This window comes from Zonotrichia leucophrys, chromosome 1A, assembly GCF_028769735.1.
Source record: "Zonotrichia leucophrys gambelii isolate GWCS_2022_RI chromosome 1A, RI_Zleu_2.0, whole genome shotgun sequence".
Taxonomy (NCBI): domain Eukaryota; kingdom Metazoa; phylum Chordata; class Aves; order Passeriformes; family Passerellidae; genus Zonotrichia; species Zonotrichia leucophrys.
The window spans coordinates 45339316-45366955 of record NC_088170.1 but is presented as its reverse complement, the minus strand read 5'-3'; the positions used below and the strand labels follow the sequence as shown (position 1 = coordinate 45366955).

At 35.3% G+C, this 27640-nt stretch overlaps 1 protein-coding gene across 2 annotated transcripts in view; it reads left to right on the top strand.

Moving 5' to 3' along the window:
• Window positions 1–27640, top strand: part of IMMP2L (inner mitochondrial membrane peptidase subunit 2) — a 410018-nt gene that overhangs the window by 289988 nt on the left and 92390 nt on the right. The window lies entirely within an intron of this gene.

Here is a 27640-nt window from a genome sequence, read left to right as displayed (position 1 = left end):
GGTGGTACATGTGGCTAGAAGAACAGAGTTCTCTTCTGTCATCACTGCCGTTTTAAAGAGTCCAAAAGGAGTCCAGTTTCACTGCAGACAAAGATGCAGCAACTACTGCAGTCAAAATTATGAGACAGAATGGAATTAAAGTCTGTTGCAGACATTAAGTTTTATCTTACTAGCTGGGAGGAGGAGGGAGCACAGCTATTTAGAAGACTTTTGGTAGTTTTACATGCATATATGAAAAGCACTTCTCCAGGGAAGACAGAGAAGAGAAAAAATTGAGCTATTTGGATATTTTCTGAACACTCCTCCCTCTTAACTTCCCTGTTTCCCAGGAGATTCTATGTACTGGTTGTTTCTTTTGGTACTGCCCTTCTTCTTTGTCCTGGGTGCTATTGGAGGAGGTCTAATTCCTTTTGGACAAAAAAAGTATTGTAATAGTAAGTAATAGTGTTAATGGGAAAGGACACATTGTGCATTGAAAGGAAGGTCTGGCTTAGCATGCTTTTGCATCATGTAGCATCTTTTTTTTTTTATTGTGCTGCTAGTAACTTCTAGCATTCTACCCTCCCATTCTTTATGCCACTTTTAAAAGAGATGATGATAAACCTTTGGAAGACAACTGTATTTCAAGTTTTTGCCATCATTAAAGCTTTCACCTAATAAAACATAAAGATTTCCAAAATTCTATAAATGTGCATGAATCTTCTCTCTAGAAGTTTGTATGCAAATACAGTGATTTCCACTGGATAAAGGTAGTTCCTGGTTGCTTCCTTCTCCCTCTTATTATTCTTCACTCTTTTTCTAGAACTTTCTCTCCTTCTTTATTCTATCACAGATGCAATAGATTTTATCGACTTTATTTTTTTGTTCTCTGTGCTATTTAGTGAATTTTTGTACTTCATCCTGTTTTACTTAGTCTTTTCAATTTTTAATAATTCCTTTATATGTTACCTACAGCTTATATTTTTACTTGCTTTCAAAGCTTATATCTGGTATTGAATCCAAACTTTATTGTTTGTTTTTTTGTTCATTTTTTTTCCATCATTGAATCAGATTTATGTTGTGACCCTATACTTAACAAAAATTATTTTCTTGAATGTATGCCCAGGGTTTTGACTATATATTGTGCTGTCACCAAATCTGCTGTCAACTGTCCTAAGTTAAATCTTGTACTGCCACTCTGACTGTTTTTTGTAAATCTGCAATCAGCAGCTCCCGTTTGTCTGTTCCAGGACTCTTTTCTCTAAATCCAGGCTGGTCTTGCTGATTCTTTCCTCAGTGTGTGTCACACTGTCTTTTCTTGTGTTTCAGCTCACTTGAGGAACTGTGCCAAAATCCTCTGCATGATTTTGTCAGTCCTAGTGTCAGGCTCCAATTGCACCTCCTATCTTCTCATCATAAAGAATATTTCATAGTTCTAAAATGTGTGTGGGTTCCTGTTTCTCTTCAGAAGTAAATGCAAAAGGCTGAATATGTTTAGACTTGAGTATTGTAAGTGACTTCACTGGTCTAGTGAATACTGGGGGATTTTGGTTCTCTTCTTCTTCATAGTATGTCTTTATCTTACCCCCTGGATTTGTGGGTTCATCCATAAATCATTGTGTAAATTATCATTCTTGACACTCAGCTTTTCCTTTGTTTTCCACCCTTTATCATTTGAATTTGACTCCTGCCTCTTCTCAGCCTGAGGAATGGCATTGCAAACACCATCTACTTTCTTTGGTGTTTCTGACCAAAAAAAAAAGATTCCTTCATTTCCTTTATTTAACTGTTTATAAAAAGTGTTTATTAAAAATATTTTTAATATTTGTGACTTTACAGAAAATAGTTTTGTACTTTTGTATTTCTTTTTTAGGATGATCTCATTGTTTCCTTGTATGCCTGTATATATACCCTAATTTGCGTCCAATGCAACTTCTATACCTCTTGGGGCACAATGATAAAAAGCTGTCATATTAATTCCTAATCAGTGTGGCACAGATTAGAGACACCAATAAATAAAGGCTTTATTAGGTCACAATTCCCTGTTTGCATGGGGTTTACAATGTGAATCTGACCTGTGTAATTGATATTCTGTTCATATAAAAAGCTTAAAGAGTCTTTTAACACATAGCTGTTAGGATTTAGATATATTGAAGATGTATATTGAAATAGTTAAAATAGCTTTAGACCAAAAAAGGAAGTGTGTCTGAAATTCTAGATAGCACTAGTGGTGTATTGCCCTGTAGTGCTTTCTGTTACTAATGCCCTTCTTAATTTTGTGTGTTTGTCTCTTTTTGTTTTTGAAAATCAAATCTATGCTGTGGTAATGTGACAAAGGAAGGAAATGAAGAATAAAGTACTACAAATGAAGTGCTTTTAAACAAACTAATTAATTACATGTACAAATGCATTGACTAAGTTTGGGTTTTCAATTAGGTAACTAATTATGTTGAAAATGGCATAGCATATTTAAATAATGCCAGTGCCTCTGGCTCATCCAGTTCTCTCCAGGCTGTTATTTAAGTACACAGCTAATTCTCTTGCTTTTTGGTATTACCTGTTATAATTTGAAAGCATAGTTGCATGCCTAATTAGACATATAATCTTGATGTTTACATAAGCAAAGTATAATTTCTTTGTATTCATTCAAGGTTCATTTTTCTGCTTCACAGAAAAGCTGTCCATCAAATACTGTGCAAAATACCTGTTTATTACTGCAGCATTCTTTAGAAAACCCCCAGAATTTCTTACTATAAAGTACAGAATTCAAACGGGGTTTGCTTATATAATGTCTTGCAGCTATCTAATAATTACTTTGTAATTAGTCTTTTGGTTAGCTGCTTAAATCTGGGTCCAGCCTCATGTGATTTTTTGATGTCTTTGTTTATACAAAAAAATTTTGACCTTACCATATAAAGAAAACTTAGAGGTTTTTTAAGAAGACAGAAAATTGGGAAATTTAGTGACTACAAGCAAATGGACCGGGATGAAATGAGGTGCACTGCAAAGGACCAAAACATGGGTTTGGTTTTTGAAGGCTTTTTAAGCAGAGACAGTTATCTCTGAGAAATAGTGTGAATCCAGCTTAATTGCCAAAGGTAAAATGAGATGATTCATGTCACCAGCATATGTTTATGAATCATGCCACCAGTTTCTTAGACCTTTTTCAAATTACTAGATACATTTTGCATGGGATCATAAAATTATTGGGCTTTTTTTAAAATTTGATTGTTGACTTCTAAGACAAGAGAACCATATTTCTGGTAAAGAATATCAGAGTTGTCAGATCAGAATTTGAGGTAGATTCAGGGATTTTTTAGCAGAATTTTTAATATATTAGTGGCCAGATAAACTGGATTCTAAATAATAAATATCCCTTTTCATAGCTATTTATTTGAGAAGTCTTCCAAAAGAAAATTCAGCTTGCTTACATTCACACTAGCAGGAGATACTTGTAGCATTCAGTTAAAGGAACCCATTTATGATCCTGCATACACATGCAGATGTGGGAATTATTTTATCAAAATACACAGTAGTGATTGCTTGTACAGTAGATGGTATTTTTATTGTTTTAAAATGAAGTCAGGTGCTCATTTAACATTGGGTTTTTTGCAGCATTATATATAGGAGAGAGGCTGAGGACAATATTTGGATTTTTAAGTGATTCTATAATTAAATTGGAACACCTTCTATATGAATTGCATAAGAATTTAAAAAGCTATCATTACCTTTATCAATTCACAGATGGTGCTGAAAGAGTAGGCATCTGGTACAGATTCCTGTCTGTAAAACCCAGCCTTTTTTTGGTGAAATCTCTTTGCTTTCACATTTACCAATCTGGGGAATATCAAAAATTAGTGAAGATAACTTTGGTCAGAACACACACCCTTCAGTAAAAATTAATTGCATCTTAGTATTTAAAAAAGATGCAGTTAAAATTTACTAATATTTAATATAATTTTGATAAATGCAGCCTTGGAGTTTAAATGGAGTGCTCATTCTGTTTACAATTTTGTCCCTAGATAATAGTTCCAGAGCAGCTCCTTTGTTTTTTGGTGAACAGCACAAAGCAAACAAAGATCATAAATCATACTGACTGAAAACATCAGTCCTGCTTAATGAGGCTTTAATCCGTTTTGAACAGTTGAGGTTTTTTTGCTTTTTGGATTTCTTTTGTTTAATGTAATTTCCTTTTTCTAAAATTCTTAGGGCAGGGAAAGAGGAAATATGGGCAGAACACTAGCGTGTCTTTTATCTAGTTTTTAGAGGAAGTAGAGATCAGGCCATTTTTTTCCACAAGATTTTTCAAATATTGATTTTTTTTTTAATAACCCTTTTCTGAGCTCATTCATGATCTCATAGAGCTGGACAATCACAGAATCACAATTATGGCTGAGGTCAGAAGGGACCTCTAGAAATCACCTAGTCCAGCTTTCCTGCCCAAACAGCACCAGCTGCAGCAGGTTGCCCATCCCCATAAGCAAAGAAATATTTGTGGAGCAGCCACAGTATCGTGTGAGAATGAACAATTCTGTGGGGTCTCTGTAAAAGTTAACAGGTACGAGGAATTGGCACAGTCCAACTCCACAGGGTTATGAAATAAGAAGTAGAAATTCTCTGGTGGGGTGTGTTGGTGGGCATGGGAGCCCTGGAAAATGCTCAGGCATCTGGCTTTAAGTAATTGCTGTCCAGAAAAATGCTATTTTTTTATCAGGTATTACACTTGTTGAATATTTGTTGTGTTACATAAGGCACTAGTACAGAAAAGACAAGTAATCCTCTTCCTATGTCCTTTTCAGACAAATTTCATGAGATGGTTATGACTGAGCGGTGTAAACCAGAGATTATAAGGACAGCTCTCCTCCCACAAGTTCAATTTTTAGTACTACATTTTACTTTATTATTTTGTGAGTTTTTACATGTACATACATACATACATACATGCATACATATATATTCCTCAGAAAATATTATCTTCCTAGGATAAAACCACCATGAAGATGATGTATTGAATTCAAAAAATGGTTAACCAAAACTTTTTTTTTTGATACTGTTTTCTGCAGGAAATCTTTCTCAGTGGGATTTTCAGAAAAATTTTCTTTAACTCTCAATTTACTATAAGTCTTCTCTCAACTCCTCTTTAGAGGAAAAGCAATTACCTTCATTTCCTTCCTCCTTTCCCCATCTTTTGGTAACAATCTGCACAGAAAATAATACCTAATTTAGGCCTTCTTGATCGATTACTTTAGTATGTAAAAATATTGCTGCTTGAGATCCACTGTCAATTATCTGTGGTGAGTTTTCTTGAAATGCTACAATTACATTTATACAGGGGAAAAAAATCACATAAACATCAGTTTTTTTTAACGAATTTTCCTCTAAAAAACCTAGATTGGTTTGGCTTTATGAATGCATCTCTCATGGTTGACTGGCTTAATATTCATTGTGTCAGCTGCAATTTGAAGGTTATTAAGCCTGACCTAGATTTCATTGCTGTATAGGTTAATCTACTCCATTATCTTTTTGTGTATTTATGTGTTTTAGCTCACACCAATTTCTACTTTCAAGTTAGTGATTTGGAAATTCTAAGACCAGCACAGTTATGATAAGAAAGACAATTATTCTTTCTAAAATTTAATTTCATACCTTTTTGTCCTTTGTGTTGTATCCTACTCGAAAACAGGTATCCAAGGATAAACAGGGTAAAAATAGTGATGTAACATATCCTGGCATCATGCTTCACTAGTTTGCTACAGAAGCAGTCACCAGAGGAAGTCAGATCTTTATCTTTCATCCCACCCCATGCAGAGAAGACAAACTGAGATGAAAAGGGTAAATAAAGAGAGTTAATAGACAAAAAATTGAGATAACAGTCAGGTGACAGGAGGACGTTGTTGAAAATGCATCTATTCCCACTCAGATTGTAAACATTCCTTTTTTCTGGAGGAAACACATCCTGCCTTCTGTTTTGAAGCTTTATTCTAAATAAAATTGAAGATTCTTATCTTAAAGTCTTTATGAACAAGACTGGTATTTATTTTCTCTCATTGAAAATTTAGATTTTAATAATTTAAAAAAAATGCTTTCACATTTAATTTTTTGGTGTTTTGAGTAATTTTCAACTGAAAAGCACTGCCTGTGTAGCCCTAGAGTCTAAACTATACTATATTTATCAAAAAAACTGACTTTGTGCATGATTATACTGGGATTTATGTATGGGCTAATTCCCCCTTTATTCAAGAGATGACCCTTCTGCTAAAATCCATCCACTGAGGCTCAGTTCCATGTTCACATCTAATTTTCAATCATGCAGGATTTCTTCCTCTTTGTATCTAGTAGATTTTAAATGATAAAAAAGTGCCAGAATATTTTTATTCTGAAATATTCAGTTCTGCTCACCACATCCTTTGAAAGAATTAAGTAACAGATGTGTTGTCTCAAACCTTTATTTAGTTAATTTATTTAACTTTGTAACTTTTTAAGGGTGCACTTTTTATTGAAGTACATTTTTCATCTCTTCATTTGGAAATTGTAGCCATAAAATGCAAATGAAGCTGGAAGAATGGGCTAGTCAGTTCTCTGGCAAAGAAGAAAGATCAAGTATGTTTTAACAAATGTTTGTCTGTCTTATTCATTTAAATCTTGCAGAAAGTTATTCTACAACCTCCACAGAAATACAATTCTAGTGCTTTGCTATCTATGTAGCCAGAATATTTTTCATAGTAATTCATAATAGTAAATTATGTTAGTGTAAATTAAGCAATTATTTTCTTTTGTGTCCAAAGTTATTGAAAAAATTTATCATTGTTCCTTCTAAAGAATTTCATACAGCACTATAGTTTATATGAGCTGTTTCTTGCACTTAGTCTAATTTTTCCAAGAGTAAGAAAATATAAAGGCTTTCTATTTCTCCTGACAGATCTTATTTTTCACAGAATAACCCTGCTTCTTCAGATGGGAATTTGAAGAGAAGGCAGGTGCATAGGGACATCTTTCCATGATATCATCCCAGCTTTGAACAGCGTCTTAACTGGGGCTGAAGATATCTTTGAATAAACTTTTCACTGGACTCTTCCTCCATGGGTCTGATCATGTTTCAAACCTTTCAAAATCTGCATCATCTAAAACTTTGGGTGTGCTGTGTCACATCTTTGTCAGTGACATGGACAGTGGCACCCAGTGCACCTGAGCAGGTTTGCTGGTGACACCAAGTTGTGCTGTGCTCAGCACGGGGCAGGGAAGGGCTGACACCCAGAGGGACCCGCACAGGATTGAGGGGGGTCTGTGCACACCTCATCAAGCTCCACATGGCCAAGTGCAAGGTCCTGCAGCTCAGACGTAGTGATCCAATTAACGCTATTCAAGATGACACGCGTCACAGTTTTTTACAAAAACAAAAGGGCAGTTTCTGGGATTTTTTTTTTTTCTGACATTCTTTACTATAAATTACAACAGATTTGGCTGCTAATAGATATTAAGCTAACCTTTGTTCAAACCTGGCAATAATTTTCCCAATTATACCTTTACAGTCAATTAGATGCGAGCCCATCCCTGTGTGCATAAAATTAGGACATGGCTTTATTTAAGTTTTCCCAGAAGCATTGTTTTACCTGCACTGAGATCTACATCTTTTTTAGACTATCCCTTCTTTGCTGTAACCTGGATTGTCTCCATTAGATTTCACTTTTTATTAAGTTGTGGCACTCTTGCTGGGCCTCAGCAACTGATAGAAGACCAAATGAATTGTCCCTTTCCTTCATGTTTTATATAAAACACATCTCTTAATACATCTCTGTATTACATCTCTCATGTGTACTTGTCTTTCTTTTTCATAAACATTCTCTTACATTTTGTTTTTGATTAGGTGTAATGCTGAAATCTTTACTGCAAAATGATTGCAGAAATGTTGTTCAGTTCCTTACTATTTAACATTCTTGCATACGATCAGAGTCTATCATATATAGCACATTCCCTCTTTATTCTGGTTTGTGATCCTAGCCCATCATTAAAATTCTTTTACTTAAGTGTTTGAGCATGAATTTTTTTTGTGAATGGTGAGACTAAAAAATTATTGAGATCATCAGCCTTCTGTCTGCCCTGGGAACACAAAATCATAACTGGCTTACTGTGCAGTGTAAAAACAATGACTTGAATAACTGGAGTACACTTTTTACTGTGTTACTGTCACAGCTATGGATTCAGGACTTAGAATTTCTTGTTCCAATTGCCTTTTCCACTGAGTGTTTAGTCTAAAAATCACTAGTCTACCTCCTACTTTTGATATGTAAAATTATATTGCATAAAATAGATTGCTAAGATAGATGCAATGAATGATAATGCATCTGAATGTGTTTCCTTTGATAGTAATGAATTTAAAATAGATTTATAACTTTTAAATTTAGCTAAGTGGAATCCCAATTAATGGGTTTTATACAGTATCTAACAATGGGACTCAAATCTTGATTGCTGCTTTTAGCGTCTTGGAGAAGAAGAATCACAGTGGAATCAAATTATTTTGAGTGTGATGACCCTTCTTCTAAGACGTTACCTAAAATGATATTTGCAATAATTAAAGGGATTTTTTTGAGAATATTTACATAAATGCTTAAAAAAATATAAGGCTATGATCTTTATCAAACACACAGCAATGGAAAAAGATTCTGTTGGTGTTGGATCTACTGGTTAGCAATTGATGCTGCTACTAATACAATGAACAAAATGAAGGAAATAACACTGGAAAAATGCTGAAAAAATTTAAAAAATATTTATTAGAGATTTTGATTAAATAAAATGCACATCAAGCACCATGGTGCAATGAAAATGAATCTGTTAATATATATTTTGTATATTCCTAGTATATAACATTCACATTTTAGTGAGTTGTAACCAAAATATGAATTGTGATAATGTTTAAGGAAGAGTCAGGCATGTGCTGAAAATATATGTATATATAGGTGCAATGTGACAAGATGAGTTGGGCTGTAATGGATTAAATTGTATCAGCAGAGACATTCATCTGCAGCCAGACTTCACCACTTATCTACTAGTTTCCAAGACTAGATATAAATTCTGAGGAGGTCATTATTTTGAAAAATCTTGAATGCAGACAGATACTACCAGTGCACTTTCTCATAGCAAACTGCAGAAAACAGTAGTCTGAATACATGCAGAATTTCTAAGGGTTGTATAAACAATATTACACAGTTAAACATTGACTTTCTAATTGGGAAAAATATTTCTTATTCCAAAAAACTTATGCTAACATGTATTTTTTTTAAAGGCTTTACTATGGCCTTCAACCCATTGGTTCATATACTGGTTTAGGAACCCAGATCTTCCTGCTGTAGAACACAACATCCCTTGCAATAAAGGCAAGAAAAGATGAGATCTAACTTAATATTCAGCTGGGCCTCTGCTAAAACTGTGTGTGACCACTTTATTGAGTGTACAATAGAAAACTACAGACACTGAGGTTTTAAAATACCCACATGACATATGTTAAATAATGTAGTCTTGTCAGCTTTTTTTTGAACTGTTGATGTTTTCCCCTGCTCTCTTCAAGCAGCTTTAATGGTAGTGAGTTATGTATGAAAGGGGTGGATATTTGAAGCTGGAGAGATTTTTGTTGTCAGGAGCAACAAAGTTTAAAAAGAGTTGGCTTCCATTATGGATTGTATAGCCAGGTTCAGTTTTAGTATTTCAGTATTTCTAATCTATGTTTTGTTTTTTTAAAGACTTTGTGCATTATAAACATTATGGAAGAATAAAATCAATTTCACGTATAAAGTTATTTCTTTGAAACCACTTTAGTTTACATTTATTTCTGTACTGTATACATTTCACTAAATTGTTCCAAAAACATAAAAATATATCACTTGTGCAAGATGGTACTCAATTGTTTGTTGAAGACTTCACCAAACAGTTTAGCACCCAAGGTAAACTGAGGTGTTTTGCTGTGTGTTTTGTAGGCACACTGGTATTCCAGTAGGATGTTTACTGAAATACTATCGCTTAAGAATGTCAGATAAGTCTGAGGGAGTAGGAGTTTTATCATTCACATTTATCCATTTATTTAACCCCATCACTCATCTTCCTCCTTTTAAAAGATATATAAATACCAAATAAATGGAAAAGAAACCTGACATTTGGAGATTGGCATAGTCTTCAGCTTTCAAAGATGATGAATATCTGGAGCTTCTGCTGACTGTGGAGTGAGCAGAGTTCAGTTTTCTAAGAGTCAGTCAAAGGAATTTACAAAATAAATACTTTTATTAATTCATGGTAAAAGTCACTGTTTTTAAATACTGTGTACCAAAATCTGAAACCTCTGTCTTATTACTTACTATGTAGGGAACTTTCTGTTAGCTGGGGACTGAGCTAGCCAAGGAAAGCATGGTTCCTGTGCAGAAATACACACACACACACACACACACACACATTTGTAGGGCTAGATAACTTCTGAGCTGAGTGGGCCTTCAGGAAGCTACAGTGCATCTCCATTTGTACAGCTCTAACAGATAACTGAAAGGTGACTAAGCCCCTTAAAATGCTCAGGTACAGAAATGCCATGTCAGAGTTTGTAAATGGCAGAGTAAAGCAGAGAGGTCCATAAATTTTGATGTCAAAATATTGCCATAAATGCTTCCTCTTTGGACACTGTTTCCTCTAGATAGGCCCAGCTATCCCAGCATATCTGAATTTACGATTAGGGCTGTAATAAATGTCTGACTTCATTTTTAAAAAGAGCAGACAAGAGGTCATTGACAGAAACCACACCAGTTAGTTCCTGAGACATAAGAACTGTTCTGATTATATTACATTTGGATTTATACTGTTAAGCTGAATGATGAGAAAATTGCCAAAGAAATAATATAAAGCATTTAAATCTGACATGGAACAGAAGACTTGCTTGTTTCCTTGATTTCTTGCTTTGTGACTTTGTCTTGCTTTCTTGTTTTGTCTTGCTTTCTTGCATTCATGCTTTTTCTGTTTCTCTCTCTCTCTCTCTCTCTCGCCCTCTCCTTTTTTGTTCTGCATAAGTGAAACCAGAATCATATCTTCAGGGCATATTCCTAAGCAAATGCATTTGGAGCAGAGGCCTGGAATGAATTTATGCCCCCCTACTGAAGTTGACAGTAGAGCTGCTTACTGTAAAAAGGGCAAAAATTCAAAATTCAAGAGGGAGGGCAGTCTACCTCTTATGAGAATGTAGTGCATTGAAGTGGGGAAAGAGAAAATTTATTACTAAACAGTACATGAAAGCAGCATTATATCCGAGAACATATGTGCAAAACTCACGAAATTTAATATTATTGTTCCCATAGCAACAATAACTGTGCCACATTGCGTACTTCTAAGGTGTAATTTCTACAAAAGCATATCATATAATAAAAAAGTATTTGATATGCAATGTATGAGAAGAAGGAACTGTATGGTCTATAAAATTGAGTTTCTTTATGTTGGTGTATTTAAATCATTAGGTATTTTTTCAATAGATTGAGTAATTGCTATCTTGTTGAATTTTTATGTCCCATATTGCATGACCATTAGTGCCATGAAGATAAGACAATGAGCATTGTTTTAGATTTTGTGCTTGTTCTGATTTTGGTAGCTGATATTTGACTGAGTACATACCATGCCAGTAGCTTTGTAGGTGAGAAAAAAATATCCAAAAATATTTTCTGGTCTATAGGTGAGATTTAAGTTTTAAAACTCAGGAGAAATTTGAATCAGTGACCTCATGGCAGGGGGATTGGAGCTAGATGATCTTTAAAGTTCCTTCCAACTCAATTCATTATATGATTTTTAAATTAGAAAGTTCTCTATTCTGAGATATCTAGCTTTTCAAGGAAGGTATATTATTTACAAGATTCAAGCCCTGTGAGGTAATAGCACCACGGTTCACAGGAATGCCCCTGTTGGGACTCCCACCTGTAAAAGCAGTATATCAGAAAATAGCTTGCCTGTTTGCTTGCTGTCTTATAAGGAGTGGTGGTAAATAGTTCCCAAGTACTCCCTGGTTGTTATGAAAGAAATTATTTTCTTATTATTTTGATTCCACATTTTTGGAAAGATAAAGTAATGTTTAGTATTCATTCCATATGTTGTATTTTCTGAATAGAGACTGGAGTCTTTTATATGATTCATCTTTCAAACATGCAGCAGTCAAACTCTCACATTCTCTCAGACTGAGCACTGAGTTTCATAATTGCCGTAAATGCTTTAAATTGAAATATGAGACTGAAGTGATTCAATACATTAAGAAAACTTGGTGTTATGGAAACCTACAGAAAACTGAGAATTGTAATTGTACCGCTTGTATCAGCTGTATCAAATGAATACAAATGATCTATACATCAGAACATTATGTACTTGTCTATTCTTATTACTGACCGGTCTATAAAATATCCTGTCTCTTACAATTAAGCTAGAGATAGGTTTCACTCTAAAGTATTTCATTTTCTTTTGTTTCTGCTGTCTATCTTCCTCAGCTTTTGTGCATTCTTTTTTTTTGGTGTGATATAGTAGTGGTAATAAATGCTAATGCTAATGTTATGGAGACAGGAAAGGCTCCATTACTGGTCATTATTGCTTTAATTTACCCATTCCAGATGTTTAATAGTGTTTTCATGATTTTTTCAGTGTGTTCAAAAGTTGCTACCCATGTTTTTGTATTTGAAGTCTATTTATGGTATATGTATTATTCACACATATATATTGTTTCCTAATTATCTCTAACCACAGCATTATCAAGTAAGTCTGGAGTTGTAGTTTCCTGCATAGAAAAAAAAAAGTATTAATTTGATTTATATCTTCAGCCTGAAAAATATGTTACTTTCACCAATTAAATGCCTTATCACCTACTTTTTACTGGATTGGTGCTTGTATTAATGTGCTCTCAGAGGATATTTTTTATCACAAAGATTGTCATTCTTGAGAAGCAAGTATGGACCACAGCAGAGCTGTGTTGACAGAGGAATTTGCAGATAAAGGATATGCTTTAATGTGCTTTTCACAAAGCTACACTTTGTAACCCAATTTATGAAATGGCTGCATCTCAGACGTGTGGAGGAATCTTGCTGGCTGTTGTGAGTAAATGAGATCCTATGAAAAGAGTAGAGATCACAGAATCACAGAGTTAACTAGGCTGGAAAGACATTTGCGATCATCAAGTCCAACCTATGACCTTACACCACTTTATCAACCAAACCATGGCATTAAGTGCCACATCCAATCTTTCTTTAAACACTTGAAGGGACAGTGGCTCCACCACCCCCCTGGGAAGCTTAAGAGCTTCCAGCTCTACAGAAGGGCTGTATCACAGTGAAACAGCACTGAAGGTTTTGTGGTGTGTTCAATCGGAAAGGACACCAAGAATGTATTGGACAGACCAATCAGCCCTTGCTAGGTGCATCTGTCAGTTGCTGCTTGGGTTCTTAGGGCTGTTTCTGGTTCTTAGGGTTGTTGAGAAAAGTTGTGGAACTGGTCTAATCTATATCAGCCTTTCCCTTGAGGAAGCATAAGGGGACGGGTAAGTGTATAAAAGACAGTATAAAGGCCTGTAGAAATATAAGAAGAAAAAGAACAGCAAAAAAAAAAAAAAACCTACAAAAGTCTGAAATAGAAGTTACTTTTTTGACTACTGTGAATCTAGTCTTTTTTATTTTCAGGTTGCCTCATAGCTGTCTTTAAGCTGTTATTGATATAACTGGGAAGTTGCTTAGTGCTGGCAGTGTGCAAGACTGTGTTAGAAATCCTGCTTTCTTCTTCCTTCTCAGTGTCTCTGCTGGTAGGTAGTTTTGATACTGCTAATACTTTTTTTTAGTGCAGCAAGCTCTGTAGTATTTCCACAGGCAGATTTTTAGATTTGAGGGTTATTTCAGATCTACCAGCTGTTTTGCTTGTTGTTGCTTTCTACTGACTTTCCATACCGAGGTACTTGTTGTAACTCATCAGTTTAGAAGCCGAAAAATGAACTGGTTGTGCACTGGAGAAAAGCACATATTGTGCTTTTATGTCTTAGGATTTTGCCAATAGGACATAACAAAGTATGATTGTCCCTCTTCTAAACTAGATGTTAACTAATTCATTGAATGAGAAGAGCTGGGAATTGCCTGGCAATGACTCTTTCTTTCCTATGCAACATTTCCTTACTTGCTGTCTCTCAAGGCCTGGTGAAATATAATAGAGCTCTAAAGGCATCGTCTCAAGAAATTCATGTGTGAGTTTTTTGCTTTGAATCAAATGTTTGAAGGGTCTTTTGAGCTGTCACATGTCTGTCAGATTATTCCTCTTTCTGTTGTAAAGATTCTCTGCTATGACAGAGAGAACGACTTGCTGAGGATTATGCAGTACCGCTTCCTTGCATAGCTGGGCATGAGGAATTAATTACAATCTTAAAGCTCAGCAGAAGTGACAGATTATGACTGATGGGGAATTGTGCTGGAGCAGCTCATCTGAAAGAAAGGCAGGGAAAGTTGGCTCCCTTGGCTCCCCTTGCACAGTTGGGAAGTATGTGTGTTTTAAAGCATGGCAAATGCAGTAGGAGTCACTTCAGCCCAGCTCTACATTCCAGTGAAATATGCAGACCTCTGATTGCTTCTCTGCTATATGCCAGTACTTTATCCTTCGCACAGACACACTCCCAGTGGCCACAATGCACCTCTCTCTGGCCACTGAAGGGGTAAGCAAGGTCCAACATCTGAGCTAGCAGCTCTTGCTGCTGGAAGTTGTGACTGACTTGGCACATGTGGCACCAAAACCATGCTATTTTATTCCTACCTTTTTTTCTGTCATGATGTACTTTATCCCTGTGGGGAAAACCCTTGCAAATCCACTCATCTATGGACTTGAAGGAAGAAGCTGGCAGAAACATGCTAATATCAGTATTTTTGCTTTTCTCTTTGTGGCCCATTGCCCCTGGTTCAGAAAAAAATTGTTATTTTTTTCTAGTGCTGAAGAACAAACATGAGGAATGTGAGGAGATGTGACCGGGTTGTGAATGCCTAAGTTATTAGAACAATGCACACAAATTATTTTCTCTTAATATACTAGAGTACCTACAATTGCTGGGAAAAAAATCTACAAAAATTGCAGTTAAAACCAATCCTTACAAATAAAGCCACACAAGTGGTCAAATAACGAAAATAGGGTCCCGTCTGTCACTTAGGAAATCTGAGTTTTGGTAAACAGCCTCGCACAAACCTATTATTCTTCATTACAAATTATTCTAATAAATGTGGATAGTCATGCTAAATCTTCTCTGTCTTTTACTGGCTTCTCTATATGGGTAGTAAAGTCTTGTATGAGGAAGTTATATATAGCTATGCTCTGTTGTTTCAAGAACAAATGATAAGTGTGTGACGAGCTTTGTTGTGGTTAGGACAACATTGCAAAGTTCTGTGAAAACATGCAAACAATTTCTGCTGGTTTGAACCACCAGCCTTTGAAAACTGATTTAATAGTCTGGAATTGAAGTTTTAATCTTTAAGTAGTTTAATTCTATAAGGCATTAGACTGAAGTCTTATTTTTGATCCCTTTGCTTTTCATGATATCTGTAAAATTTCAGCTTTAAAATGTATACTGACAAAAGGCAATGACAATTTTCAGAGTAATATTCAAGTAGTGATACATTTCATGTTTATAATTTTTTCTTCTTTCTCACACATCAGATTCAGCTTTTGGCTGAATTACTGAGTCTTACACTTTGCTAAAGCAGTTGGAGCCTCATATTCGTTATTTCAAAATACATTTAGCAACATATACTTTGTTGTGTTTTGGTCCTAAATTTATAAATTTTTTCTGCCCATCATTAGTAGCAATATTTTTGTCTTTTATTGCTATTTTTCTTCTTTTCTGTTGTTTATAAATAAGAATTTGGAGTTGGTGTCTGTCTCAGACTATTTTGACTAGGAGGCTTCCTATCATTGTACTCTCACTTATTTAGCACCATCTGATCATGCTGATAACACTTTTCTTTCTAGAAATACCAGCATGCTGGGATTTTCTGTTGCTATACAAAAATATCTATTTTTTCCCAGTCTCATGATGTAAGACTGTAAAGCAAAGTCAGACATGCTTCCTTTGTAGCACTTTGTGTCTTAAAAGAAATACAAAAATTCCCTTCTTGACAAGTATTTCTTAGCACTGCAAGACTCAGTAGACTGTTCAGCATACTTGTGTTCCTGCAAACGCAAGGGAATGACAAGGAAGTTATTGTTATGGCCAGATGCAGAATTAGATTTTCTCTTGATATTTAAAATGATCAAAGAATAATTCTGAGGACTTTTTCAAGAATTACTGTTGAATGAGCATTTTCTTGGTTCAGTAACATTAAATGGGAAAATGTATTTGAGAAGGAGAATGTGAGAAATACAGCAATTTAATGAAATATCAATTGACTCAGTGATGTGAGGTTATTGAATGCAGTGGAAGTATTAATGAGGGCAGTGCCCTTTTCTTTTGCAGGTAATTCAGATTGTCTTTTTGATGATCTTTGGTTTGAAAAGTTTACTGCTTTTGCCGGCTTTTCATTTTTACAAAACAATATGAAATTTCATTGGTTTGAGAAAAAAGAAAACTGGTATTAACATCTACTCTTAAGAGCAAAGATCACCTATATAAATCTTTTTAGGCTCCAGGAAGCATTTCTTTACTATTTCCCAGCACTGGGCTGCATGTAACTGGGCTCTTCCAGAAAAAATGTTTATACATGAGCTCATGTGGCAAACAGAAGGCTGCTCTGAAAAGTATTAGACTTTTCCTAAATTAAGGGTTTCTCTTTATTAGATTTCTGCAGATCTAAATGTGTAATTCCAAAGCTGAAAAACTGAGAAAATATTCAAAATGTAGAACAGCCTTAACAGTGTAGGAGTGCAATACCCCTAAATGATGCAGTCAGTTCTTGCTTCTTGAGATATGATTTTAAAGATGGGCATAGAAAGAGGTTAAAAACAACAAAAACAGTGCTTGTGGACCAGCTGAACTATTAATCAAATCACACAGTACAGAAGCAGAGGCATTTTACGTGGGAGATTGGTCTATAAAAGACAGAAGAAAGACTTTGTGCAGCAGATAGTTAACTTCTAGAATTTGTTGCCTCAGGATGCTTTAAAGGCAGACAATATAACAGATCAGTAAGCAGATAATGAAACAAATGGACAACCATGTACAATCGAACATCTGTGATAGATTAAATCTAGATGTTCATGGAGATTAGTCAAGCTAATATGTTTTACCTGGGCACTGTCTGCTTATCCAGTTGTCTGGAGACAGACTGTTGGCCTATATGGACTGCTGCTCAGACACAGAAATAAGGCATTTCTTGTAATCTTCATAAAAGATTAATGATGAGTAATGATTTTTGGATATACCACTACAACACTATCTTATACACCAAGAAAAAATAGCATCTATGATGCTATTAGATTTGCATCTAATTAGATTATCATCTAATAACCCAAAAAAAAAAAATTTGCTGCTTACTTCGAATTGCAATTGTTTATTTCCATAATTTGAAAGTTCAGTCTGAAGACCACCACCAGTTCAAAGGTAGGTATCTGCAGTTTTCTACATATATATGTTCATATGTTGTAGGAGAAGACATATGAAACCTATTACTTTTTAGGATTTTTTATCGAATTGAAATATTTTTGAGTTTTTAAACTCATAATCATAACTTATACCATCAAAATAGTAATTCACTTATCCATACATGGTTAATATTTTTATTACTTACTTGTAAGCTTCTCAATTATTTTTTTGATAGTAGCGTTCTTTAAAAAGGAAAGTACACTTCTAAAGGAAAAGTAATAAAAGAGATTTTTAAATATTATTCCCTAACAACCCTAAATAGAAGATGAGAAGTTTCAGGTTTCCATTGTAAAAAGAATAACAACTCTCCCCTTCCATAAATAAAAAAAAAAATCAAAACAAAACAAACAAACAAAAACCACCTTGAAAATGCTTAGGGTTCCTCATTTTGCATAGGCTACCTAAAGCAGATTAGAAAATTTTAATACTTATGGTTTGTTGTAGGCAATAAAGTAAGTATAGCAATTAGCTCCTTTGTGAGAGATGTGTGGCTGGGGAATTATTTCTAACCATTGGACCTAGGCAGAGGTATTGCCAGACTCTTGTAGCAGTCACAGGTCTCCAAGAGTTTAGCCCAGTAAGCTGTAACAGTGATGAGGGGCCAAGGCTGCTGTGACCATCTCTGTCACCACTTTTTGAAAATAAGAGCATTATTCCTCATTCAGAATTTCCCTAGGAGAGGAACAGGCCAACAGTGTTTTCCAAGGTGATAGATGCTGTAATTTCCCGCTCTGGAATACAAAGAATTTTAAAACTTTTTGTTTCCTCCTCTGCTCCTGTGCACCTCTTCCTCCTCTCACAGAACCTGTTTGTTGGAAGACTGGCCTGGCCAGCAAAGACTGAGTAAATACACAGAGTAGGTAACCGAAGGTCAGCCTGCAACTTCTCCCACAGAAGCTTGTGATAGTTTCTGTCACAAAAGTAATGGCAGGAGAACAGCTAAGGGAGAGGATTTGGGTGAGTAGAAAAAGTGAGTTCAAAGAGGAAGAATTTTGTAGAGAGAGAGCTGTGTTTAATAATTGCAGATTCTGCAGGCCAGAGTTTTGCTGCTGAGTCAAATTTTAAAATCCACAACTTAAAATCTGGAAAAAAGTTTGATCATGTCTTTTCTTAGGCTGGCAAAGGCAGTACTGAGAGGATCATTTCTATATGTGTTGCAGAAAGAGAGAAAATAGAAGCCATTACATATCAGGTGAAGTTTTCATCTTAGTAGTATCACACATTTGAAATTCACTTCAAAACCATTGTCTTTGACTCCTTAAAATGTGCCTAAAACTAAAACGTTCTCAGTTAGCTCAATATTAATAAAAAGAGGGTGTAGGAATTAATATTTTTGATTGCAATACCTCTTTGGGCTGTATGTGTCCTCCCATCATTACAGGTATAATTTCCAATCTGACAATGATGTCAGGGTTTGGTAATTCACTTAGATTACCTAGAATAGCTAGTAAGTTTTTACCTTGGTAAAATGATGAAGCTAATGATAATGAATATAACAAATTATTCTCATCTAATATATGATTTAATATGATACTGTTAATATCTGCTAATGATATTAGCAAAACCCTGTCATGTTAATTATCAATATAATCTAACAGAGAAATGTGAGAAGGTAATGAAATTATACACTTATGTGGTTAATGGTTAATGGGATTTTTATCAAAAGAACCAAAGTGAATAATTTTCATAATCTTAACTTGAAAGGGCATAGTATCAGAATCACAGATTCACGAGTGAAAGATTTGCAGAGAAAAATGAGATATTTTATGTTTTCTTTCTCCTGAATCAATAAGCTGGTTAGCCATCTAGATGAAAGTTATGCAACTAAGAAGGATTGCTCTGTTTTTCAACACAAAATTACTGTTTTGTATTTGTTGCAAATTTTATCCTGAAAATAATTATAGTTCTTCTGATTAAGAGAATATGGTGAGCAAAAGAATGAAGTAGTTTCAGTATTCCAAATGTCAGTGACAGATTTGTGTAAAAGTGTGCAGTAATTTCTGTTGCCACACATCTAGTATATGCAGTTATCTTTAGATAGTATCCACTGTTGAATAAATTGAGAAGTACATATTGATTTTAAATATAGAATTTTCTAATGCTCATTTTAAATAATAGTGTTCTCAATATTGTTGGAGATAGTAATGTAAGTTATAAATGTACCTTGTAAAGAATATGGTCCTTAAACAGATTTTCCACAGTGCCACCTTTGCAGTATTTTGCTTTAGATTTAATCAATCTGGGAAAAAAGCCCAAACAAAACAAAACCCAAAACCAACAACCAACCAACAACAACCCTCCCCCACCAAGAAAAGAAAAACCAAACAGAACACCCCAAACCCAACCCTGATTCTGGAATTACCTCTATTACTTCAAAAACAGGTTTGCAGAGGTCATCCATAGCTTCATCAAAATTCAGCAAAATTGTATTTTCCTGAACAAGGAGATCTGCTGTGGAAAGGATCATAAAATAAGAATGTTGCTAGAGATAGAACAGATGAAAAGGAAAAGAAAGGGGCACACAATATAAAGGGTATAGTGTGGAAGGCCCAAGTACAAAACTATTCACGGATGTTGCAGGAGAAATAATAAAGTCGTCTCTGTGAGGGAAGCCACTCTTAGTTGATCTTTCTTAGCAGTGGGAGCAAATTAGTTCTGCTTTGCTGGGGCAAACAATATTAAATGCTTCATGCCTCCTGACTAGGTAAGCAAAACTCTCAGGAACAGAGGGAAATTCCTGTGCTGCTGAGTGTTATGTGCATGGGGATGTGCAGTGGCCTTTTACAGTTCCTGAAGGGAGGTAGTATGAATACAGAAAAACAATGTGAGGCTGGAAATGGGAATCATAAAAAGTGACTGCAAATGAATGAAAAGAAATTTTACCCAAGGAGAAATTATTTCCTTAAAATCCAGATCCCCTGGCATTGCTAGTAAGTACAACCTCTAGAACTCTATAGTTCACAAGACATAGAAAAGAGCTTCTGTCAGCTGTAGTTTTTTGAATCAGCCTACAGAATGCTTGCCAGCACCAGGGTAACAGACCTTTGTGATGCAAACACCTACATATTGGTAAAAGTATTAAGAGGGGCAAAACCTAGGCCCAAGATATATACTGTGTCTTTAAAGCACAGGAAAATGAATTCTAGAAATGCTATCAACTCATATCATTATCCAAGATCAAATTAAATTACAGCTTTGGGAAACATTCTTTGTGAATGGCAGAAATAATGAAAATCTTCTCCAGAAAGAGATATAGAAAGGTAAAGGCCATTGAGATAAAGACTTTATTTTATCATGTGTATTGGTCATACAGAACAGCAGCAGCTCCATACCTGCTTCCTCATTAAAAAGCATAAGAGTATTTTGAGAGTATTTTGAAAATTCAGGAAAGAAGGAGCAAAGAAACAACAGGAAAATTAATTGCATTGACATATGCCTTGAATATAAACTGGAGCAATTATCTGGGAAATTATGTGATATTAAGGGAGTTAAGGGACATAAATTTCTCCTTCTAAGTCTTTGGTATATTTTGGTCAAACATACCTGGATTCAGAAGTATGAATAGTATCCTTTCTGGTAAATTGATCTATGAAAGATACTTTTGCTCATAGCAATGATGTCATAAATTTTGTGAATCTCACAATCAATGATCTCATATCTTTTCACTCATAATTATTTCTAGTCTCTTTCTTGTTACATTGCCCTCTCATACAAATGAGGTGTTAACAAGGCATGAAATGAGTCTAATCTCTCTAGTAGATGAACTGGCTCATTCTTTGTCCTTTCAATCATATTATCATTTTAGATAAATATGCACAAATCCAGTAATTTTCCTGAATATCATGTGTTTTAAAAGTTGTTAACTGCATTATGCTGATGCTGGTGAAGCAAGTAATGGGTAAATCACTATTTTTTTAAGAATGACTTGCTTTGTGAGAAATTATCTAATTAATGAAGCAGAACTACAACATCTCCTGTACTTTCCATATCAGATTTCTACTTATTTGTAGCCCTGTTGACATACAGGAACCTGCACTGGTGCACTTTAGTAGGAACGCTGTAGCTGGGAAAAAAGAGATAGCATTTGTAGTTCAGCTTGCTTTGTGTAAAGGGGGTGTTTTTTAATCATAATTCTGTTCCAAATGAGGAAACCAGTAAATTAGTGTTCATTTTTCCTGAGACTTCAAAATTTTTGATGGCGAAAAGTACAACAGTTTATATAACCAAAAAATTACCCAATTGTAGGCAGAGGGAGTCTCTGCTTCCATAATGGCTATTCCTAATATCACTGAGTGGGATTATTTTGTTTCAGATTGTGTCATCTCTGTCATTTACATGTCTTCCTTTGTGTGTTCCCTTCTCAATATAGCAGGTCTGGCAATGCTTATGAAGGAATACTTGAAGCATTAAGAATCCTCCAGCACTTTCCAGGTTCTGAGTTTGGATGCATTTTTTATAGTCAGGCCTGTCAATAGCTGGTGGATCTGTAGGTTATATGGGAAACATTTCAGCTCTGAGGCAAAAATTAATAGCTGCACACAGCAGAAGAATATTCCCTAATCTATTTGCTTACTCTCATGCATAGTCTGTAGGTGTCCTTCACAAAAAAAAAATAGTTGCTTCATAAATATAACACTGCCTTTATATCTTTATGTATGTGTAAGGGAAGAGTTAAAGTAGGAAGGCACAGATGACTGTATGTGTGTGTTGGAAGTGAAAAAGGAGATTTCTTAGGAGCTGGAAGGTGTTTTGTGTCATGTGTAAGATTGCCTGCAGTGATACTAATATAACTTACATGTTATATTGCAGTAAGGTTCATGTTTTGGGACCTGGGTGTCACTTGAAATTGAATATCTTAGCATTTATTCATTCTGTGGATTTGATTAAGATGGATGTATGTGGAAAAAGTTCCACATTATGGTGTGTTGAACCTGGCTGAATGCCAGGTGCCCACCAAAGCTGCTTATCACTCTCCTCCTCAGACATGAGAGAAAAAGTGGAACAAAAGTCCTGGGGGTGGGGATAAGGGCAAGCAGAGATCACTCACCAGTTACCATCTTGGGCAAAATGGACTCAGCATACACTAATTTCCAGGGAAATTAGTGCATTTTATTACCAAGCAAATCAGAGTAGGATGATGAGAAATAAACCCAAATCTTTAAAATGCCTTCTTCCATCATTCCCTTCTTCCTTGACTCAACTTTCCATTTTTTCTCCCTCTTTCCTTGCAGTGGTGGAGGGGAGCATGGAATGGGTGTTGTGATCATTTCATCACATCTATGCTGCTCCTTTCCCCTCAGGGAGAGGATTCCTCACACTCTTCTTCTGCTTGATCTTGGTGTTTCTCTGATGGGACAGTCAGATGGGACATGAACTCTTCCAGGATGACTCCTTCTCACACTTTGCAGTTCATGAACTCCAGCAGGAGTCCTTTCATTCAGTGCAGTCCTTCAGGAGCAGGCTGCTCTAGTGTAGGTCCTCTGTGGGGTAACAAGTCCTGCAGGGAAACTTACTCCAGCATGGACTCTTGTCTCCATGGGCCCACATGACTGCCAGGACCCTGCTCCAGAGTGGGCTTCCCTTGGGGTCACAGTGTCCTTCAAGCATCTGCTTTATCCATTGTGGGGTCATCCGTGGGCTGCAAGTGGAACTCTGCTCCACCATGGACCTCCATGGGCTGCAGAGGCACAGCCTGACTCATCATGGTCTGCACCAGGATCTGGAAGGGAATTTCTGCTCTGGTACCTGGGCCACCTCCTCCTCCTTCATCACTGACCCTGGTGTGTACACAGCTAAAATATAATATCACTCTCTTGGTGAAATTACCACTGTAGAGCAACTTTTCCCCCTTTACTCCATTATCCTGCAGGCCCTATCACTACTGCAGAGGGGCTTGGCCATGGCCAGCAGTGGGTCCATCTTGGCCAGCATTACCCTTTTTGGACATGGAAGATGCTTGGGACAGCTTCTCACAGAGCCACCCCTGTAGACCTCATGCTACCAAAACCTGGCCATGCAAGTCCAATAAACATGTACAGCAATTCATGTTGCTTGGAGAAAGTTGTTCTTAAGTGTGATGGAGACTAGCTATTTTACAAGAGTTTGTATTTTTGTTTCATCTCCTCTGCAACAGGACATTATCTACAGTGTTTGTTCCCTGTTGACATCCAAAGATATGCAGATTGCGGAGACCTTTGGATTTCTCAAGGTCAAATCAAACTGAAGGGAATCATTCCTCATCCAGCTTAATCGAGCCAAGTTGCTTGCTTTGGCACTGCTGCAGCATCCTAAAAAAGCAGATTTTTCTTGCTTGTGGGCAGGTGGTTAGAATACCATATAGAGCTCATTTTTGACTGTCAAGTTTGAAATTATTTCTCAGCCAAGGATAGCTATAAGTACATCTGTTAGCTATTAAATTGTGGAGAAAAAAAAAAAACTTTGCAAAGGTTCAAAATGTACCTCATATGTAAGAAAAAAGTAAATCAGAATTTCAGACCAACTTCTGTAAAAATGTCTAAAAAGATAAATGCAATTCCATTATGCTCTGAACAAGAAAACTGCAGCTCTGGTAGACCCTGTTCTTAAGCCAATGAGACTTCAACTACAGTTTGAGCAACAGCAGCACAAGTGATTATTACTAATGTGTTAAAGACTTCCGTAAAATCTGAAATTATTCTTTTGCTCACACCAGTATGGTTTTTGACATATGTTTGTGTTCTATATATCAAAATCTGGGTAGTTTCATGTCTTTGCCTGTAATATTGCTAAAGCAAACCATTTAAATGGGAAGAATAAGAGGTGTGAAATATTTTTTATTTTTTATTCTAAGATAATAAATTTAAGAAAGTGAAAGACTACTCTTCATTAGTAGAGGCTTTATGAAGTTCAAGAGATTGTTCAGTAATTATAACTCATCCTAATGAGCTAGATGTGAAATTAACAAATACTAAAATAATTATTACTTACAGCAATTTTTCTCTTAAGAATTCATCCAGATATCTTCTAAATTTAATTAAAAACTTCATGTGTGAGAGCTAACAGAGGTCATGGCTACAGTCAGTCAGAGAAATGAGTCTAAGGATGTTCTACTAAGAAAGAAAAAGAGAAGTTTGTAATGCTTTCAAAATATATTATTGCGTGCAAATCCTTTGTAGCAAAGACCTCTCACAAGGAATTTATGTAAAATTCCTGATGAGCTAGTAGTGCTTTTAAATTGGTATTTGCCATTAGTTTTGCAGCCATTGTTGAAGAGTGCTAGAAGCATTCTAAAGTATTTTTTCACTTTGAATTGTATTTATTTTTCACTGAACTATTGATCATTACACTTGCAACTGTTATTCATTCACACAGATCTAAACCCTCAAATGTGATAGCAGTCTGCAAGGCTCTCCTAAGAAAAAGGGTGGAGTCAACACTTTTCAAAATTGCTTGTGTTAGTAAATTGGCCTTGTACGATTGTACAAAGTGATGGACAATAGTTTTATTTCAGAATGCCCAGCTAAAATGTTTAACTAGTGAAACTAGTAAATGGTAGTTTGTGCATTTAGACCAGGAGCCATATTGCCACTGCAACACACACATGTGGTCTTTTCCTTGCAATTTTGGTCAGAGATTAAAATTTCTGCAGGATTCATGGAAGAGAGGGACAATGACTAATTCTGACTATGAATCAATTTGGATTCTCTTCCTAGGAAAGAAAACCAAGTTTGTGGTTTTTTATTTTAAAAATACTAACATAGTCTCTGCAAGAGTAGTTAAAAATAACCTACCATAATGAACCAAACATGACTTTCTAAAGCCTGTAGCCTGGTTTGTTTGCAGCATGACTTGATTGCTCTATTCTGGAGTAACTCAAAAATGAAATTATTTTAAAAATTAAAACCAATATCAAGAAACAGATGGTCCAGCTCACTGTAACATGAGCCTTTGCTGTAGTTTGTTATCAATGCATGTAGTAGAGATCTTGAATAGAAGTTTGTTTTCAAATTCCAGAGTGTTCCACAGGACAGTGTTTGCAATAGGATTTCTAGAAAGAATACAGAGTGCCCAGATAACTGCCCTATGCAAATGCTGCAGTAAGATTTTGAAGTAATTGCTCTAGGAAAATAGATTTTCTTGCCTTTCTTCTGTTCCCTTGTATGAGGGCACTTATTTTTTACAATATATCTTCTTTTTTTAGCCTCCACATGGGCAAAATTTGATGATTTATATAACCAATACATGAAATGGCAGAATGTTTTACATTTAACTGCTGAGTTTAAGGTATTTACTCATGAAGTATCACTCCTCTCTACTAAAGCAGACAATTAGAACTGCTGATTTTGTTTCTTTTCCATTTCTTTTTTTTCCCCTATTCCCTTAATATGTTTATTAACATTGTAAATTTTCATTCTATTTCCTCTAAGTAAAAACTACTTGTATACAATAACCCGCTTTTTCAGTATGAGCATTTGTATTTAGTTCCTCTTTAGTCACTACAAGAGACTTTATTTTTGCACAATTGTAGAAAAATAGTCTGGTTTATGATGCTTATCTCAAGAGAAGAAAATGAATATGTATTTACCATGTTTTAGAAATAATAAAAAGAACCAATTATAGTTAATGCATTCTGCAATCTTTCTCTTTTTGCCTTAGGCCTTAAAGAACACACCATACACCTGTGTTAAACCCTTTGATTTTCACAGGATCTCTTTTGCAAGAGACCTATCCATGCAGACCATTTTTTTTCCTCCAATTTTATTTCTAAGTACTTTTTACAAAACTTTTTTTTCCTTCCTCTTAGTGATTTCCCAATCATAATAAAGCAGGAGATTATTTAGGGATAAGAGATTGTGTCAGGTCTGAATTTGAGTCACTGACTGGCCTTTGCCATATTATTTTCCTGACATCAGTAGAATTACCTTTCAAATCCTTTGCCCTTCTGAGTGAAATTTAGTCTTGTGCATGAAGTCTGTAAGGGTACAAAACTTTATCACAATATACTCTTGTGCATTCAGGAGGACGAATGGAAGAGAAAATTAAATATTTTTTTAGCTATTGTTTGCCTTTATCACTGATGGAAGAGACCCATTTAATAATTTTCAGAAGTGTCTAATCAAACAGCTGAATTAATGAACAACTCTCAACCTATACTTTAAACTTTGTAAAAGAAACAATCAATGAGATGAAGGATTATGAAATCTGAAAATGTAAATAAGTTTATTGTCCAAACTGCATGCCATATCTCTTTAAAAAAAAAAAGGATTTGCATAGTAATAAATTGCTTTTTTAAGCATAATTGAATTATTATAATGTACTCATTGTACTCATTGTATTTAGGAAATCATATATTTACCAACTAGGACAGTTTTGCATTTTTGTTTTGAATGCTTTAGGAATTCAGTCTTGAATAATGTGTAATATGGAACTGTTCTAGAAAAAAAATGAAGCTCAGTCTTTTTCTTTTCTGCAAATACTCTATTATTTTTTCAGCTTTCAATGAAAGTACATGTAGAATTCCATTAGAATATAGTACTGGAATGGTCATCCTTTTAGCTGCCAAAAAATAGCCATTTGAAAAAGGATTATTCAGATTTTGTGACTTACAAATAAAGTAGTTATTATTTTTATTTGATTAATACAGTCAAAGTTAATAAAATGTACTTTTGAGGATTCCTTATTCATCTAATATTCCATGGCCTCTAGGTTATTGATTAGCTCATCCTTTTAATATACTCACCCTCCCCCCCAGCCAAAACAAGCCTTCCCAAACCCAATATTTTTTATTTTGACTTGTGAATGTCCCTGATTAGTGCTGTTGCACAGTTCAGCTCAGTCTCCTGGTGAAGATGCTTTTCTGTCTTCAGTTGAATTTATTTTAGTTTTAGAGTAGCTCCTTCTGCCTTCTGCTGCGAGGGCATGTCTTCCAGACAGTGAAAAGCAATGAGCAGCTGGAGGCAACAAGCTAGATCAAAAGTCTGTTTCTGTAGATGGACAGATTTGTTTATTCAAAACTAAATAAGAGGTATCACTCTTCATAGTCCCATCTGTAAATACTTTATCCTAGTAATAATTCAGTGTGCATGACAA